At 40.3% G+C, this 18,580-nt stretch overlaps 1 pseudogene; it reads left to right on the plus strand.

Annotated features, from left to right (window-relative positions):
- Positions 1-11,667: 11,667 nt before the first annotated feature.
- Positions 11,668-12,125, plus strand: LOC115499999 (annotated as a pseudogene).
- The last annotated feature ends 6,455 nt before the right edge of the window (positions 12,126-18,580 follow it).

An 18,580-nucleotide genomic window follows, 5' to 3' on the forward strand; every position in this document is an offset into this window, starting at 1 on the left:
TGAACAAAAGAAGCTAGTTAAGATGAATCTATGAATTCATTTATTTGAAGTTTAAAAACAGGAAAAAACAATGGGATAGAAATCAGATAGCAATTATCCTTTGGAGGGTACTAAATGAACAGGAGGAGGAGGAGGGAGGCTTCTGGAATCCTGCTGATGTTTTACTGCTTGATCTAGTTCTGGTTATATGAGTGGCTTCATGTTATAAAACTTCATTAAGCTGTAGGGGTGCCTGGGTGGCTCAGTCAGTTGAGTGTCCAACTTTGACTCAGGTCATGATCTCGTGGTCCGTGAGTTCGAGCCCCACGTCGGGCTCTGTGCTGACAGCTCAGAGCCTGGAGCCTGTTTCAGATTCTGTGTCTCCCTCTCTCTCTGACCCTCCCCCGTTCATGCTCTGCCTGTCTCAAAAATAAATAAACGTTAAAAAAAAATTAAAAAAAAAACATTTAAAAATTCATTAAGCTGTACCTTTGTGATTTGACCCCTTTTCCAATTGAATGTTACACTTCAATTAAAAAGAAATGTTTTGGGTTCCTGGGTGGCTCAGTCGGTTAAGTGTCTGACTCTTGATTTACATTCAGGTCATGATCTCACATTTCCTGAGATCCAGTCCCACATCGGGCTCCAAGCTGGATCCTGCCTGGGATTCTTTCTCCTGCTCTCTCTGCCCCTCCCCCACTCACATATATTCTGTCTGTCAAATAAATAAACATTTTTAAAAAGAAACAAAATTTTACTTTAAAGAAAAGTGACTGGTATGGGAAATGTTGAACAGGTCAGCCTTGCTGAAGTGGTGAGAGAAGACTGACGGCAGGGGAGCATGGAGCCAGAGCATGGAAGGGCCTTGAATGACAGACCAAAGGGTTTATCCTTTGTTCCACAGACAGTGCCACCAATTGTTTTGTGTTGTTTTTTTTTTTTTTTGAGATAACTATATTTTCATATGTAGTTGTAAGAAACAATATATATAAATCCAATATGTCCTTCATCCAGTTTCCCCCAATGTTGACAACTCTCAACCTATAGCACAGAGTCACAATTAAGAAGTTAGCATTGACATGATCCACCCACCTATCCAAATTCCAGCACATGCACGCACTCATGTGTACATGTTTAGCTCTGTGCAATTTTATCACACGTGTATATTCATGTGGCTACCACCACAGTCAAGATACAAACTAACTCCCACCACAAGAATCCCCTGTACTGTCCTTTTGTGGAATGGTTAAATGAACAGCGGTGCATGTATGCCATTGGACACTACTCAGCAGTAAAAAGGGATAAACTATTGATACACAGAAAATTATGCTCAGTGAAAAAGCCTACCTCAAAATGTTTACAGATGATACGGTTCCATTTACACAACATTCTTGAAATGAAAAAATGATAGAGATGGATAGTGGTTGGTTGCCAGGGGGTAGGGACGGTTAGGAGGGAAGTGGCTATAAAAAGGTAGCATTGCAGGTTTTCGAACAGAGGAGTGATATGAATAGCACAGACCAGAGAATCTGGCTCATTCTAATGGCCTCAGCTCGGAGTTTCCACTCAATCCTCCCACCCTTCACCTATACCACCCCGATCCCGGCCCTACTGCCCACCCCCCCTCAGTATCTGCCTCTTGTTGCTTTAACACCTAGTTAATTGGCAGTGATTTGGGTTTTGATTAAAAGGTCCTGTTGACAACAGATCCTCCCCACTGGCAACCCAATAGTTTCATCTGCCCAGTCAGTTCAGGCACTAACTAACCCCTTTTTTATTCTCCTGTAGACCTCCTAGAGGAGCTGAGAGTCCTTGGATATACTTAGTGCATTAGCTGTCTTATGAATTTGCGAGGCTGTTTTGGGTTATTTCCCCCTCTTGCTCCTGTTTCTTCCCTGAATATTATTCTCTTAAACTGTTTTAAAAAACAAATATGTTGCTGAGGGGGGCTGGGAGGGGTGGTTAGTATGACATTTCTCTGTTATTTTGAAATGAGACCCATAGGAAGCCTCCAGGCACATGGTAAAGTCAGACATAATCCAGTTAGTTACAAAGCAGGATTAAAGGAGCTGATGATCTCGCACGAAGAGGCAACTCCCTTACACACTAATGGATGGCACACTGTCCCCAGAAGCCAAATAAGGAGAGAAAGTGCATTTCATAAACACAATCAGGGAGAAAATCTATGCCCCATAGAGAGGCACACCAGGAACAACCAACCACTAAGTAGGACTTGAACTCTGCTTCAACACTGTGAGTCAGTCCTTCTGGCTCATCCTGCTGGGGAGGCCTTCCCTGAAGTAAGGAGACAACTTAAGATATCAGGAGGGGGGCGCCTGGGTGTCGCAGTCGGTTAAGCGTCCGACTTCAGCCAGGTCACGATCTCGCGGTCCGTGAGTTCGAGCCCCGCGTCAGGCTCTGGGCTGATGGCTCAGAGCCTGGAGCCTGTTTCCGATTCTGTGTCTCCCTCTCTCTCTGCCCCTCCCCCGTTCATGCTCTGTCTCTCTCTCTGTCCCAAAAATAAATAAAAACGAAGATATCAGGAGGGAAGGGCTGCTTAGAGGAGGACATGTGAGCTGGGTCTAAAGGCTGAGTAGTTTCCCAGGTAGTAAACGCAGAGTAGAGGGCAGTATACCAGACAAAGGGAACAGCATGAGGAAAGGTACAGGCTTGGAGTAGACTGATGTGACAGGAAGTATGGCACACAGAGGGAAGTAGGGAAAGTAGAGGCAAGAAAAGTGAGGTAGCCACCGGATCAAGAAAGATCAGAAAGGGAATTGGCCTTTAAGTGATGGGCAAGCAGCACAAGTTTTAAAAACAGAGGTACGGGGGCGCCTGGGTGGCTCAGTTGGTTAAGCGTCCGACTTCAACTCAGGTCACGATCTCGTGGTCTGTGAGTTTGAGCCCCGTGTCGGGCTCTGGGCTGATGGCTCGGAGCCTGGAGCCTGCTTCCGATTCTGTGTCTCCCTCTCTCTCTGCCCCTCCCCCACTCATGCTCTGTCTCTCTCTGTCTCAAAAAATAAACGTTTAAAAAAAAAAAAACAGAGGTATGACTCAGTACTTTAGAAAGATTACTCAAATGGCCCCATGCAAGCAGATAAATTACAGGGGTGAGATTCTGGTCTGAGAGATAAGTCAGGAGCCCACTGCCTTTCCTCATTCTCCTCACAAAGATTGAGCTAAAGAAATGATCCAACTTCCCATGAAATTTACATGTTAAGGTGGTTTGACTGCAAGAACGATCTTTTCTTGTTGGGACACAACTTGTCAAAACAAGGATCAGGGTTTTGTTGATTGAAAAAAAAAGAAGAAAAAAGCATTGAACATTCTTTACAAGGATTAGGGGCTCCCAGCTCAAGGCTGAAAGATTCAGGCCTTCCTGGGCATGTATGGTGAACCATCAGTAAGCTACAGAGCCACCCTGAGAAAGACCTACTGCTGTATCCAGTCTGGAGAGTCAGGATGTCTGGACACAGCTGGCAAATGGGAAGTGGCTGACAGCTATCTGCATGGAGATAGGCTAAGGAGCTTCCTCAGAAGGAACATATTTTAAGTAGGCTTCACGCCCATCATGGAGCCCAACACAGGGATTGAACTCACAACCCTGAGATCAAGATCTGAGCTGAGATCAAACGTCAGACACTCAACTGACTGGCACCCCAGGTACCCCATGAACATATCCTAAGGGAAGAAAAATCCTGTTAAGTTGTAGGAAACTCCTAAGGATGGGAAAATTCTGACCTCAGCCAGGTATCTGTCCTTCTAATTTGTCTCTTGACTCAGCCCAGTGGGATCGTGTCAGACTCTTCTGTCAAGCAAAAGGCTGTAAATAAACAAGCACCTTGGAGCTCAGGCACCTCTGCTTGGGGACCCTCTAACAGAGCGGAACAGAAGTAAAGAAGCCAGTCCTCCTCCATACACTGCTGGCAACTGAGGGCTGGGGGCAGCAGCCAGGGAAGAACTGCAGGAAAAGCCACAGCCATCTACACACTGGCACAGAACGGTGTCCCTGGCAGTGCCTCCCTTATAGCAGAGGTGTCCACCTCAGGAATGCTCACACCCTGCAGAGTCCGCCGTAGTAGCACAGCATGAACACTGAAAGCAGTGCATATACTGTGAACTCATCAGAAACATACCCTAAAGGGTGGCAAGGCCCAGATGGAGCCTCTGCACAGGTAGTGGGGGTGCCAAATTAGGTTAATTTGCAAACCAGTGTGAAGGCATGATGACCTCACCAAAGTAAGTGCTCATTTGTCAAGTTCTGAATGAGTGTTGTTCATACAAGAAAATATTAATACTTGTGGGACAGTCTAATGTTAAAGCAGAAAACTTCATGAGGGTGGGAAGAAAACAATCTGACGTATCACCTCTGTACATAACAGCTCTGAAGGGCAGATGTTTGTGTAACAACTTCCCCAGTGTTCCTACTGTTTCCGGTTATGTAAGTAACCTCTACTATCTCTGTTATTTCCCTACATCCCTTCTCAGAAATCAACCCATCCTATATTCAAATGTTTAGGTAACTTGGGATTTTTCAAGCACATCGTCATGATGAAATCCTGGAATATAAAATGTCAAGACCAGGGCCCTGGACAAGATAACAGGAGGAGCTCTTGTTTAATGGGTTGCCATGGTGAAAGGAGGGAGGTTGATGGAATTGAAAAAAAAACCTAGGAGAATTATTGTAGTGTGTGAGGTTATAAAATATTTGTGAAAGTCCCTATATCTGAGTTGGGCTTGGACTAGGATAAGTGCCCTCCTTGGATGTGGTGAACACTATGTAATCAGTAAAATATCCAAAGATTTTCCTGCTAAGACTCTCTGCTCCAAGTTACTTTGGGATCCTAAGAGCCCAACTTACTGATAGATGGGGCTTGGACAGCAGTTATAATCAAAGTGTGGCTTCCTTTCCCATCCCAAGCGGAGAGTCATATTACAAACAGATAGCTCAAATATTGTTGTGCTAAATCAACAAACTGGGACAAACTGGCCTTCTTTCTGCTGCTCAAACATGCCAAGTCCTTCTTGCCTTCTCAATTGTTCTCCTCTTTTATGAGAACACTCTGAACCTATATCTTTGCACAGCCGCCTATTTAGCACGCAGGTCTCAACTCAAAAGTCACCACATGAAGGAATGAAGGTACTCCTAGGATATTGGCAATGTTCTATTTCTTGGCCTGAGTGTTAGTTAACAGGTTGTGTTCACTGTGCACAATTTCATCAAGGTGTCCACGTTGACGTGTACATATTTTTGCATGTATGTTATACTTCAATGAAAGTTTATTTTACAAAATAAGTCACCTCCTCGGAGAAGCCTTCCCTGACCATCCCATGCTCCCCACCCTCTGACTCTCATGTTAGCCTTATTTATTGTCTTCATGATACTATGATTATCTCAAATTAACTTGTCTATGTTTATGTTTACTTATTGATTTTCTGTCTCCTTCTCTAGAATATAAGCACCAAGAGAGATCAAGGACAATATCTGTCTTGTTCCATGCTGTATCCCTATTGTTTATAACAGTGCCTGGCAAAGAGTAATCAAGAAAGAATGAATACATGATTAAATGGATAGCAATTCTCCCCCAGCCCTGTTGTGAATTATCTGCATACTTGGAATGTTTCTGAATAAAGAATGAAGATGTCTCCTTTTGTGAGTCACAGAAACCAAGGATTCTCAAGGTCTTTGAGAACACTTTACACTCTGGTCAGTGAAGGATCATCCATTTCTTCTATTCCTAGTGGAGCAGCAAAGACCCTGCCCTGAAACTCCTGAGTCCTGGGACCCCCTGCAGGACGTGTGATCTCCCTAAGCTATGTATACTCACACCTCGTGTATACAGTGGTGAAAATATCCTTACCTCAGTGGAAGTTGTGAAAATTAAGTTAGAAAATTAAAAAAAAAAAAAAACCTTTTAAAATAATTTTAAGAGAAATACAAAACTATTTTTAAACAGACTATTATCAATATTATTATCTTGAGAATAATTCAAGGAACGGCTCTGCCTTCCGTAGAATTCACTTATTTTTCTTTATAGTTTGAGCTCCCCCTAAGATAGGCAAGGCATTATGAGGGGTTCAAAGATGACTGGGTCTCATTCCATGGAGCTCAACTACCAAATTACATAGAGAAGGTCAAGCAGTTGTATACAGAGTTTCTTGTGAATTTCTCCTCTATCTTGGGGTCCCTGTTACCACCACTGTTTTTTCATAGATTTGTTCTTCCATTCTTTCATACATTCATTCAACAAACATCTATGAAGAATTTTCACATGTCAGGCATCAGGCCAGGTGCTGGAATCACACTCATGCACTGAAACAGAGGCGGTACATGTCCTCATGAAGTTAGCACAGAGTGATGCAGTGTGGTGTAGCTACTTTTAGTTCTTTTGCTTCAGGGTACTTCACACAGGGAATGGGAGCAGGAAAGTCTCCCCTCCAGTTTCTCATTCTTCTTTCTCTGTTACAGCAATTGCAACTTGAACTAGCCACATTTCATGTGCTCAATAGCCACACACAGCTCATGGCCATCTTATTGGACCTTGCAGCTCTAGATCCTTGCCACTCCAAGTGTGGCCCACTAACCAGCTACATCTGTACCTCTGGGGGCTCATCAGAAATGTCAGATCTCATTTATTTTTAGATGGTAGTAAGAATAGATGGAAACAAAAAGGAATTTCCTTCTTTCTGTGCCTTAGAAAAACGTGTGCTTGTGTGTCTACCAAAAAATAAAAAACAAGGGCACCTAGGTGGCTCAGTCAGTTAAGCATCCGACTACTGATTTTGACTCAGGTCATGCATGATCTCACAGTTCATGAGTTCAAGCCCCATGTTGGGCTCCGTGCTGACAGTGTGAAGCCTGCTTGGGGTTCTCTTTCTTTCCCTATCTGCACCCTCCCCCTCTCAAAATAAATAAACTTAAAAATAAAAAAAGAAAAGAAATAAAAACAAACAAACAAAAAAAAAAAAGTGGCAGCCTGCAAGAAAGCATGAAAGAATTTTCTAGGACACTGGTCACATTCTGTTTCTTAATCTGAGTACTCATTACATGAGTAGATTCCATTTATAAAATTTTGAGCTATACACTCATGATTTTTATGTTTTTCTATATGTAGTTATACTTTAACAAAGAAGCTTTTCTAGTATGTGGCAAATCTGGCTATATCTCCACTGGCTACGATAAAGAACACCTACACTCCTCGCGTGTGTCTCCTGTACTCTCACACTACAGCCACACTCAGAATACGTCTGCCGCCAGGTGTGTATGGCTTTTGCCCCACACCAATCAGCTCTTTGACACCAGTTGGGCGTCCTACAATTTAACTCAATTCTGACACAATCTACCTGGAGAGATAGTGTCAGACCCCACAGATTAAGGGCTCAGCCCCACAAGACTGTCCCCCAACCACCACCACCACCACTTCAGATGTCAATAGGAAGCCCAGTTTGTTACCTGTGCTTCTGACCAATGGGCTCTAAATGGAAGGTCCCTACTACCCATTCCTCAGGTTCAATTATTTGCTACAACAGCTCACAGGACTCAGGGAAACACCAGCTTACTACATAATAAAAGATATAATAAAGAATACAGATGAACAGCCAGATGAAGAGATACTTAGGGGCAGATTTGGGGACTTCTGTCCCCATGGAGTTGGGTGTGGGACCCTCGATATGTAGATATGTTCACTAATCTGGAAGTTCTCCAAACCCCATACTTCTGCAATTTTTATGGAGACTTCATCACATAAGTATAACTAATCATTAACTTCATGTTCAGTCACTTTCCCCTCTCTGGAAAATAGGGGGCAGAGCTGAAAATTCCAAGCATCTAACCATGGCTTGGTCTTTCTGGCAACCAGAACCCATCCAGGAGCCCACTGAGAGTCATCTCTTTAAAACAAAAAATACTGCTATTACCCAGGAAACTATAAGGGATTTAGGGGCTCTGTGTCAGGAATCAGGGTCAAAGACCAAATATTAGAAACAAAGATACTCCTAGTGCACTTATCATTCGGAAAATTAAACAGGTTTGATTTAACATTTTTTCTATTATTTCACAGCTACTAATAAAAAATACATAAGACAAGCTTCTACAAGATGCCCCTAATTGCTGATATTTTTAATTGGACAGTCAAAAGATTCCCCACTGGCTATAAGACTGACCTAATGGAAATTACCTATTTTGCCAATCAATTCAAATTTCTATTTTTCTGTCACTGTGGAGAACTGCTTACATCCTTATTTAGGTAGAAAGTTCCTGATTACAATTCTCTTGTGTTAAAATAATTTGTTAACCCTGGTTCCTGCTATAATATACATGATACAGACACATAAACAGAGTACAGAGAAGTCAAATATTTTCACTCATTTATGGGCACTGATTCTCCCATTCAGAGCAAAACCATATGCACAAAGTTCATAAACAATTAGAACTGAATAAATGAAACGTGAGGCTAATTAACTTGGAAATTGATTTATCCCTCAGAATGGCCGAAAGTTTATAAGGTTCTCATCAAAGCTTTAAGACATGGATCAATTAGGTACATTAATAAAACTTCCTACTACTGGTATCAGTTCAATTCTACACATATGTGCCCTTGGTTGTGCTTATCTCTGGGCTGGTTATTAAAATAACTACAATAAGTCCAATGTCATAGCTCTGCCCTACAGAGCCAGCTTACCAGGCAATCCTGCATGCCAAAAGTCAGTTGAACTTCAAATAACTAATGGTAAGCATGATTAGTATTAACTGGGTTTTAGTAAAACAATATGAAATGACTCATTTCCTGATATTAAAAAAAAGTTATTTATTTATACATTTCTCCCTATTTCTACATTCTATGTGTTTTCCCGAAATACTTCCAAATGAACTAAAATTAAATGTGTGCTTTTACATTTCCTGTGGAAAACAACTAGAGAAGTCTTTGGAAATTGCCTGAAATTTCACCAATTCCTTCAAAGTCTTCCCAAGAATCAAAGAAACTTCTGGAAATTTTTAAATAAATCAATGCGCGCTTTGTTTTTCTAACCACTGGCTCAGAGTCTGTGGATCTTTTCTCCAAATGGGCTAATCATATCACAGGTACCAATAACCACAACACCTAAAAAACAAACAAACAGACAAACAAACAAAAACAAAACAAAACAAAAAACCGAAGTCAGTTCCTTCTGAAGGGAATGGAGAAAACAGTAAGCCCCCAACTGTATTTGCTCTAGCACTAGCAGCCAAGTAAGACAGCAGGACCATGTCCATAGGTGTTTGATGCACTTGAAGAACTACAACATTAGATTAGTTATAGTTTCCAGGAAAATGCAATAGCTGTAGCAAGCACCTCTTCTTTCACCCTTCTCAATGGCCCTTTTCCTGCAAATGAGGTGAAAATCACATTGAATTGTGTTTTGAACATATGAGAAGAACTTGGTAAGACAGGAGAAATGCTTTAAAAAGCAAGGAGGAGGCAAATAGAGATTTGAGGGGACCACTTTCCAGGGATTAGAGCTGCATTTCCAGATCTTGACCAGTGGTTGGGATCCCCTTCCAGGTACAGAGTGAGTAAACCCCACTCCTGACCTCAGAGAGGAATTGTCAGGAGAATAAGGGAGAGTGCTGCCTCCACAGAGGTTTCTGCAGGTTCTAAATCCAATGCCTACAAGTAGCATATGTGTGTATTAGGTCAAGTTAAAGAGAAACAGGAGTAGAAAGTAGGCTAGAAAATGTGCCCTTCCTAAAGGTATTTTAAAATATTCGTTTATAAAAAGAACTCTATACAGAAAATCTTCCTATCCCATATCCAAATTCCCCTCCTTTCTTACCAATAGAACTCAATTTTTATTAAGGGCAGAAATGACCCACTTAAAGACTACATTTCCCAGCCTTCCTTGCAGCTAAATGTGGTCATGTGACTATATTCTGGGCAAAGAGATAAGTTCTACTGGCAAAGAGGAGGAAAGGAGTGGCTGATGAGAGAACCAAAAGTATTCGCCTCAGTCCCCAGCCTCAAGGAACCTACATAAACTGAGGAAGACAGACAGGTGCATAACACAAGTCATAATGTGTATTATATTCTATTGTGTACAAGAGGATATAGGGATCCCAAGTAGAAATTACTCATTCAAATGCTGAGGGTATTTTCCTAGTGTTACGTAAACAAATGGATTTCAGAGCAATGCCTTGTTACCGGCTGTGTGACTTTCAGCAAATGGTCTACTTCTCTGAGCCTAGGACATCTCATATTTGAATGGAAAAATATATCCCACCTCCCAGAAATACTATGGGGATTCAGTGAGGTTAGTCGTTTAAAGTATTCAGTATGGCAAAAATCATATGGTAAATAATCTAAACCTGACATGCCCCATCCCATTTTTTTTTCCACATACTTTGAGAACTAAATGCCATTTTGCAGGGCCAAAGAAGTTCAATGGGGAGAAGGATGAGGTCTGATCATCTGTTTATCTGCTTTCATTCATAGGACAATTTGATTAACCATTCACTTGCACAGGAATCTTAGCTTCTGCCCTCTCACTGAAACCAGATCTTGTTTGGAAAAGTGGGAACTTCTTCTCCAGTAATAAAATAGTCATTGACATAGTGTCACTCATGCCCATCTGAGATGCTGGAGCTGTTCTTGACCCATCATGATGCCAAACATGCCAAGTAGGACCAGGGAGTAGGGAGCAGGGGAGCAGGGAAGCAGGGTGTTCAAGAGCTTTGCAGTCTGTTTTTATGTATGTAGCAAGTGTCTCATACATCACTGTCTTGGTTTATGAGAAAAACTTGGCCAGAAAAATCATCTGTGATCTTTGGGGAATTAGACAGTGAGGGAATAAAACCAGGTTATTGAGCATGGAGTAAAGTGTCTCTAACTGTAGTTTTCCTCCTGCACCCTCAAATTACAGGCATGTTTTCATAGGGAAAAACACAAAAAGCCTCCCTCCAGGACTGTCCAGTGTGGGATTCAAGAATCCAGCAAGGACCAATCAAGCCAACCCCCACATTTGTATATTTCACTCTGACAATCATAAACCAGCTTTCAAAAACCAATTTCAGGCTACTATATATCAGTTCAACAACATCATGGTGGCACCACCTGTAAGCCAACAACGATTTCAGCAGCATCACCTTCTCTGTCCTAAAGAAGGGTCTGTGCCTTGCATGAATAGTTTATTCCAGTGACTTAGTGATTTCTTTACATGTTGAGTTGGCAGCAATCTCTCTGCTCCCATCAGGGCCCCCGCACTGCCTTCGGGATGCCCCCAACACACATACATCCACTGTTCCAACTACAGCATTGCTGCATTGCTCTGCTTTACTTATTGGGCATGTACATAAGGTTTCATTTGAAAAAATGTTAAAAATCCAAAGTTAAAATTTTTAAGAAGCATTGTTTTCTTTACCCTTAAGGTTTTGAAAAATGGACAATGGGAAAAAATGAAAATATTAACACTGTTGTTAAAAACCATGGGATTTACAAACAATATTTTGAGAAAAATGAGGGCACTTATTAGGGGTGCTAAATCTGTCAAGTCTTTAGCCATAGTGGTACATTTGGCTAGTTAATTGTGTTTTCAACCATGAAAATTAAAAAGCATATATGAAATGTCAGAAAGATAGCATCAAAGATTGTGGCTAAAAGACAAGGTATAGGAAACCAGAATCAAGACCAGAAGCAGAACTCAGGATTTGACTAGATGGCCGGGCTGCCCTGCAGAATTTATCAAAAAAAGCCCAGCGCTTGCTGGCAGAACCAGTTCCTGACATTAAAACAGAACCAGAAGATAGCAACGCCCATTATTTTCATGCGGTCACTGCTGGCCCCCAGGATTCCTCCTTTGAGGGAAGGACTTTTAAATTTAAACTATTCCTTCCAAAAGAATACCTGGCAGCAGCCCCTAAAGTACATTTCAGGACCAAAATTTATCATCCTAATGTAGACTAGTTGGGAAGAATATGTTTAAGATATCTTGAAGGATAAATGGTCCTCAGCACTGCAGATCCACACAGTTCTGCTATGGATCCAGGCTTTGTTAAGTGCTCCCAATCCAGATGATCCATTAGCAAATGATGCAGCGGAGCAGTGGAAGACCAACAAAGCCCAAGCCATAGAAACAGAGCATGGACTAGGCTACATGCTATAAATAATATTTAAAATCGATCTGATCATGAAGTGTGCATCGCTTCTCCTAATCTGACAAGACTTATTCCTTTTCTGTTTGCATTTAATGGATACAGTCTTATACAGAATAAAAGCTCAGACATTTCAGTCCTTTGGTGATTAATGCACAATAGCAAATCTATGTCTTGTCCTGATTCACTGTTGTAAAGCATAAGCAAAGGCTAGAGGTACCATCAGGATTGCTGTGGCCCCTCTCTGCCTTTATTCATTTCCTCCACTATGGATTAAGTATAAAGCACTGTGAATGAAGGTAGTTGTCAGAGCTAACTGCAAGGGTGCGGGTGTTTTTCTTTAATATTTTTTTGAGGGGATAGGTAGTTTTATTTTAATCTTATGGACTCCTTTCCCCCCTTTTATATGGTGATCTAATTGCATTTAGTTAAAAGCAGCTAACCAGTTCTTTTGAATATGCTCTCTAGCCAAGTCTAACTTTATTTAGACGTGGGAGATGGACAAGCTTGACTGCTTGAACCAAAATGGTAACATTAAACAAACACCACAGCCCTCACTAATAACACTGTGGCTTTGCTGTCAAGTGTAGAATCCTCCCTTCAAAAAAAAACTTGTGACCATTTTGTATGGCTTGTCTGGAAACTTCTGTAAAATATTTTTTGTTATTAAAAAAAAAAAGAAAGACAAGGTATATAATGGGAAAAGGACAAACTCTTCAATAAATGACATTGGAAAAACTGGGCAGCCACATGTAAAAGAATGAAACTGGACTTCTACCTTACACGGCACTCAAAAATTAACTCAAAATGGATTAAAGACTTGAATATAAGACCTAACATCACAAAATTCCTATAAGAAAACATGGGCATAACGTTAGTCTTGGCAACAATTTTTTTAATCTGACAGCAAAAGCAACAAAAGCAAAACTAAGCAAATGGGACTACAACAAACTAAAAAGTTTCTGCACAGCAAAGAAACACCAACAAAATGAAAACGCAAGTAATGAACGGGAGAAAATATTTGCAAATTATATATGCGGTAATAGCTTAATATCCAAAATACATAAAGAACTCATACAACTCAATGGCAAAAAAATTTCAATTTAAAAAATGGGCATAAGATCTAAATAGACATTTTTACAGAGAAGACATATACTTGGCCAACAGGTACATGATGAGGTACTCAACATCACTCATCATCAGGGAAATGCAAATCAAAACACAATGAGCTATCACCTCACACCTGTTAGAATGGCTACTGTCAAAATGTAAGAAATAAGTGTTGGCGAGGATGTGGAAAAAGGCGGGAACGCTCTCGCACGGTTGGTGGGAATGTAAACTGGTGCAGCCACTGTGGAAAACAGCATGGAGGTTCCTCAAAAAATTAAAAACAGAACTACCATATGATCTAGCAACCCCACTTCTGGTTATGTATCTGAAGGAAACAAAAACACTAATTCAAAAAGATATCTGCATCCCCATGTTCACTGCAGCATTATTTACAGTAGCCAAGCAAGATATGGAAACAACCTAAGTATCTATCAATGGGTGAATAAATAAAGAAAACATGACGTGTGTGCAGATATAGATATAGATACAATAGAATATTATTCAGCCATAAAAAAGAATGAAATCTTGTCATTTGTGACAATATGAATGGACCTTGAGGGCATTATGTTATCTGAAATAAGTCAGAGAGAGAAAGACAAATACTTTATAATCTAATTTACATATGAAATAGATTATTTAAAAAAAAAAAAACATAGATACAGAGAACAGATTGGTGGTTGCCAGAGGCAGGGGGTGCAGAATGGGCAAAATAGGTGAAGGTCAAAAGATACAAACTCACAGTTATAAATAAATAAATCATGGGGATGTGATGTACAGCATGGTGACTATAGTTAATAATCTATACTACAGGGGCGCCTGGCTGGCTTAGTCGGTGAAGTGTCCGACTTCAGCTCAGGTTATGATCTCACCGTTTCTGGGTTCGAGCCCCACGTTGGGCACTGTGCTGACAGCTCAAAGCCTGGCATCTGCTTCATATTCTGTGTGTGTGTCTCTCTCTCTGACCCTCCCCTACTCATGCGCTGTCTCTCAAAAATAAACATTAAAAAAAATTTTTTTAATAATAATACTACATTACATATTTGAAGTTGTTAAAACAGTAAATCTTAGGGGCACCTGGGTGGCTCAGTCAGTTAAGCATTGACTCTTCATTTCGGCTTGGGTCATGATCTCCTTGATCTTGGGTTCAAGCCCCACATCAGGCTTGGTGCTGACAGTGCAGAGCCTATTTGAGATTCTCTCTCTCCCTCTCTCTCTGCCCCTCCCCTGCTCAGGCTCTCTCTCTGAAAATAAATAAATAAACTTAAAAGTTCTCATCACAAGAAAAAAATTTACAACTATGTATGGTAATGGATGTTAACTAGACTTACTGTGGTGATCATTTCACAACATATACAAACACTGAATCAAAATAAAATAAAAGACAAGAAATTACTTTCGACTTACATTTCAGCTACTGGGTTTACAGTCCTCACCTTATATAGCTCTGTTTTGGGTGTGCTGAACTTTCACATAAGCTTTCGGGAATGTAGATATGTATAAAAGGATTACCTACAATCTAGCATTTTCCATAGCTATGTGCAATCATGTCCTGCACAGTGGAACACTCCAAGCAAATAGTCAAGCCAGCACAGACCCAGATGGAGGCTCGCCAGGAAGCACCAAAACCAAGCATGGGTAGAATTAGATAGAACCAGCTGGAGGCCAGGTCAAAGTGGAGTCCAAGTCCACCAGCTCGGGAAGCCTTGAGGACAGGAAGGAGAGTTAGGAGGCTACTCCTGCCAGACTGGCTGCTGGGACTAAGCACAAGATTGTTCAGAAAGTCTGAACAAACCTCAGTGAGCACCCACAAGAGTGTCTGCTTGTTTGGAAGGAACAGTAATTAGCCAGTGCCTAATATACAGAATAGGTTGCTCCAGAGATTCCTCATTTGAGAGAAAATGTGAAATGTGAACTATAATTTGCACTAGTCTGGTCTGGAGATACCTAGTCAAGAAAACACAAATGTTCTTTCATAGCTAATTCTAGAGCAATGCTGTCCAAGAAATACTATGGAAGCCACACACATAGTTTTCAATTTTCTGGTAGCCACATTTAAAAGTAAAAAGAGGGGCGCCTGGGTGGTGCAGTCGGTTAGGCGTCCGACTTCAGCCAGGTCACGATCTCGCGGTCCGTGAGTTCGAGCCCCGCGTCGGGCTCTGGGCTGATGGCTCGGAGCCTGGAGCCTGTTTCCGATTCTGTGTCTCCCTCTCTCTCTGCCCCTCCCCGTTCATGCTCTGTCTCTCTCTGTCCCAAAAATAAATAAACGTTGAAAAAAAAAATTAAAAAAAAAAATAAAAGTAAAAAGAAACAAATGAAATTAATTTTAAATAATATATTTTAACCCAATATATCCAAAGTATTATCATTTCAAAATTTAATCAATATAAAAACTATTAAAAAGATGTTTTACATTACATCTGTTGTACTAAGTCTTCAAAATCTGATGTATTTTTTACACTTCCAGCAAATCTCAATATGACTGCTAAATTTTCATTGGAAATACTTATCTGTATTTAGATGATAAAATTCACAGCTGAAAAAAAAAAGAGATTCACACACCCAAATTGTTTCAGATATACTTACAAGTTTTCCAGTAACTAAAGCTGAGCTTTAGTTTCTAAAATTAAATTCATTAAAACTGCCCAAAATTTAAAAATTCAGCTCCTCAGTAATATCAGCCACACTTACAGTAGTCAGTAGACATATGTGGCTAGCAGCTCCAAAAATGAAAAGCATAATTCTAGACAATCAAACTGCATGTCTGTTTATTTTCACAACAAAACCACCACTGAATGTCTACTCCAGAATAGACAGTAACAAAATGCTTTGCTTTTGAAGAATGCTTTGAGATTTATAAATTGTTATATAAACCCAATGGCATATGACGGGTGGTGTATGGGCTTTGACAGAAGAAAATATTTGAGTTCAAATTCCAGCTCTGACACCTCCTATTTAACTCTTCACATCATCCTTGTACAGCCTCAGTTTCCATGTATGTAGAAGGGGATTGATATTATATGCCCCATCAAGCTCATCAAGTTGATCTGAAGATCAAATAAGATGATATGTGGAAAAATGATTACAAGTTATATAGGTGTTACTTATTATTATTGTAACTATATGAAGTAGGTATCATCCTCATTTTATAACAAGGAAACTCAATCTTGGGAATTTAATTAAATAACCCAAAGCCACGTAGCCAGTACACTGCTGAGCAAGGACCCAAAACTGTTATCTTCTAGCTCTAAAGCAAATACTTTTTCCACCATTGGTACCACAGAGGCCTCATATAAAATCTAGACACTCAACTCCAAGCTGAGGATACTTAGAGGTTAAGTAGAGAAATGTGAATCAAGAAATTAGGATTCAATATAGCAAAAGATGATTTTCAAAGGTGAAAAAAGTCCAACATGCTCTAAAAAGAAATACTGACCATGAAAGGAATGACCAGTTTCATCACACAAAGTTTGAAAGACTGGTTTACCAAATTATTTCCCAAAACTGTCAGAAAAAAAAAACAAAGATTTCTCAAGTGTTTTGAAATATAGATGGCTATTTGTCCCTTAAAGAAACTATCAGCTCCTAAGGAGACTGACTCATTTCTTGAAAAGGTACAGAACCTTTGGGGAATCAGAATCAAAAAACATTTCTAAACCTACTAACACTTTCAAAGACAACTATTGTTTGAAACCTAAGGTTTAAATAGTAAAAGGATTGCTTCTTTTAACAATGTGAGAATCTCCCTGCTTTAGTTTACTGCATCGATTTACCTTGAAGTCAAAGGTGATGTGTTATGGATAAATCTCTCTGTGAAAGCAGACAATTGTTCAGTTAACAACAAAATGGCTATCTTCCAGAGGCCAGGCATCATGTAGAGTCCTAGCAGGAGAGGAAGCAACACATGATAAATAATAAAACCCAGTCCCTCTTCCCACAACCCCCAATCTCAGTTGATGTCCTTGCATCTTAGTTCATGAAAAAAGTGAAACACCAGGAGACAAGCACCCAATGCTCTCACCACAAAATCTCACCACAAAATCTACCCTAGCTGTAGGGTTTTCCTACAGCTAAACCCATACACTCTGCCTTCCTTCCAGCTGCAGTGGATGAAGTCAGAAATAGCAAAGACCTCTACCTTAATTTTGCCTTCCCAATCTCACATGAGTGCATCTGATAGGTGGAAACTGAATTACATCCAGATCTCTGATGACAAACAAACCAACGATCATTTTTTTTTCTCACATCCCACATATAAAGCAGAAAATTCTGATGATTCCACCTTCAAAATATATTCTGAATCCAACTATCTCTCACCTCGTTTACCAACAGATATCATCCTAGTCGAAACCACCATCATCTCCACCCAGATACCAAGAGCCTCCTAAGTGGGATCCTGATTCCAATTACACTCCCTCACAATCTCGTCTCCAAACAGCAGCCAGCATGATTTTAAAAACCAAATCATACCATTCCATGCCTCTGCCCTCAACTCTCCAATGGCCTTCCATAGCCTCTGACACCGTGAAAGGAAGGGAGGAAATGGCCATGCTTTCCAAGAGAAACACAGGAGCAGCAAAAGCATGACATCTACCTCACTCTTGCCTTCCAAATCTTAGGTAAGTGCAAGTGATTGGTGGAAACTAAATTACATCTAGAACTCAAACTGCAAGGGGAAACAGTAGCCTCTCACTAGAGGAAGGTCCTGGAAAAAGAGGTTGGAATATATATTAAGGCCAATATACCATGTGCCCACAATGTTCATTGCAGCAGCATTTACAAGAGCAATCAATAAGTAGAAAGCAAACTAAAAGCCCAAAAGTAAAAGGTTGGTAAAATAAAGTATACTATATCCAGGGTAATAAAAATAACATGCTCATTTTTGAGGGACATTTTACCAATGAAGTGAAAAATCTTACAATATATCATTTACCAAGACAAATGTTGTCAAAAAGTAGTGCATTCAATCTGATCTCACTTTTGGGGACAACTGGGAAAATTTAAATATGGCCTATATATTATTTTTAAAGATATTATAATGGTATTTTGATCATTAGGATATTTGATCATGTAGGAGAATTCCTTGTTCTTAAGAGATGAATTCCCAAGTGTCATGAATTTTTCAATTGCTTTCAAATAATTCAGAATAAAAACATACAGAGAGAGAATTTTAACAACTGATGAATCTAGGAAAATGACATTCGACATTCATTGTGCTACTTACTCTTTTACTTTTCTGTTGGTTCAAAATTTCTCAAAATAAAAATTCAGGGAGAAAACTGCTGGCGAACAAAGGCTAGTTTGTAAGCCTGCTCTGAGTTCAGGCTGTTTCCTTTGCTCATGCCACATCTTAAAAAAAAATCTGTGCTC

Source organism: Lynx canadensis, chromosome D4, assembly GCF_007474595.2.
Source record: "Lynx canadensis isolate LIC74 chromosome D4, mLynCan4.pri.v2, whole genome shotgun sequence".
Taxonomy (NCBI): domain Eukaryota; kingdom Metazoa; phylum Chordata; class Mammalia; order Carnivora; family Felidae; genus Lynx; species Lynx canadensis.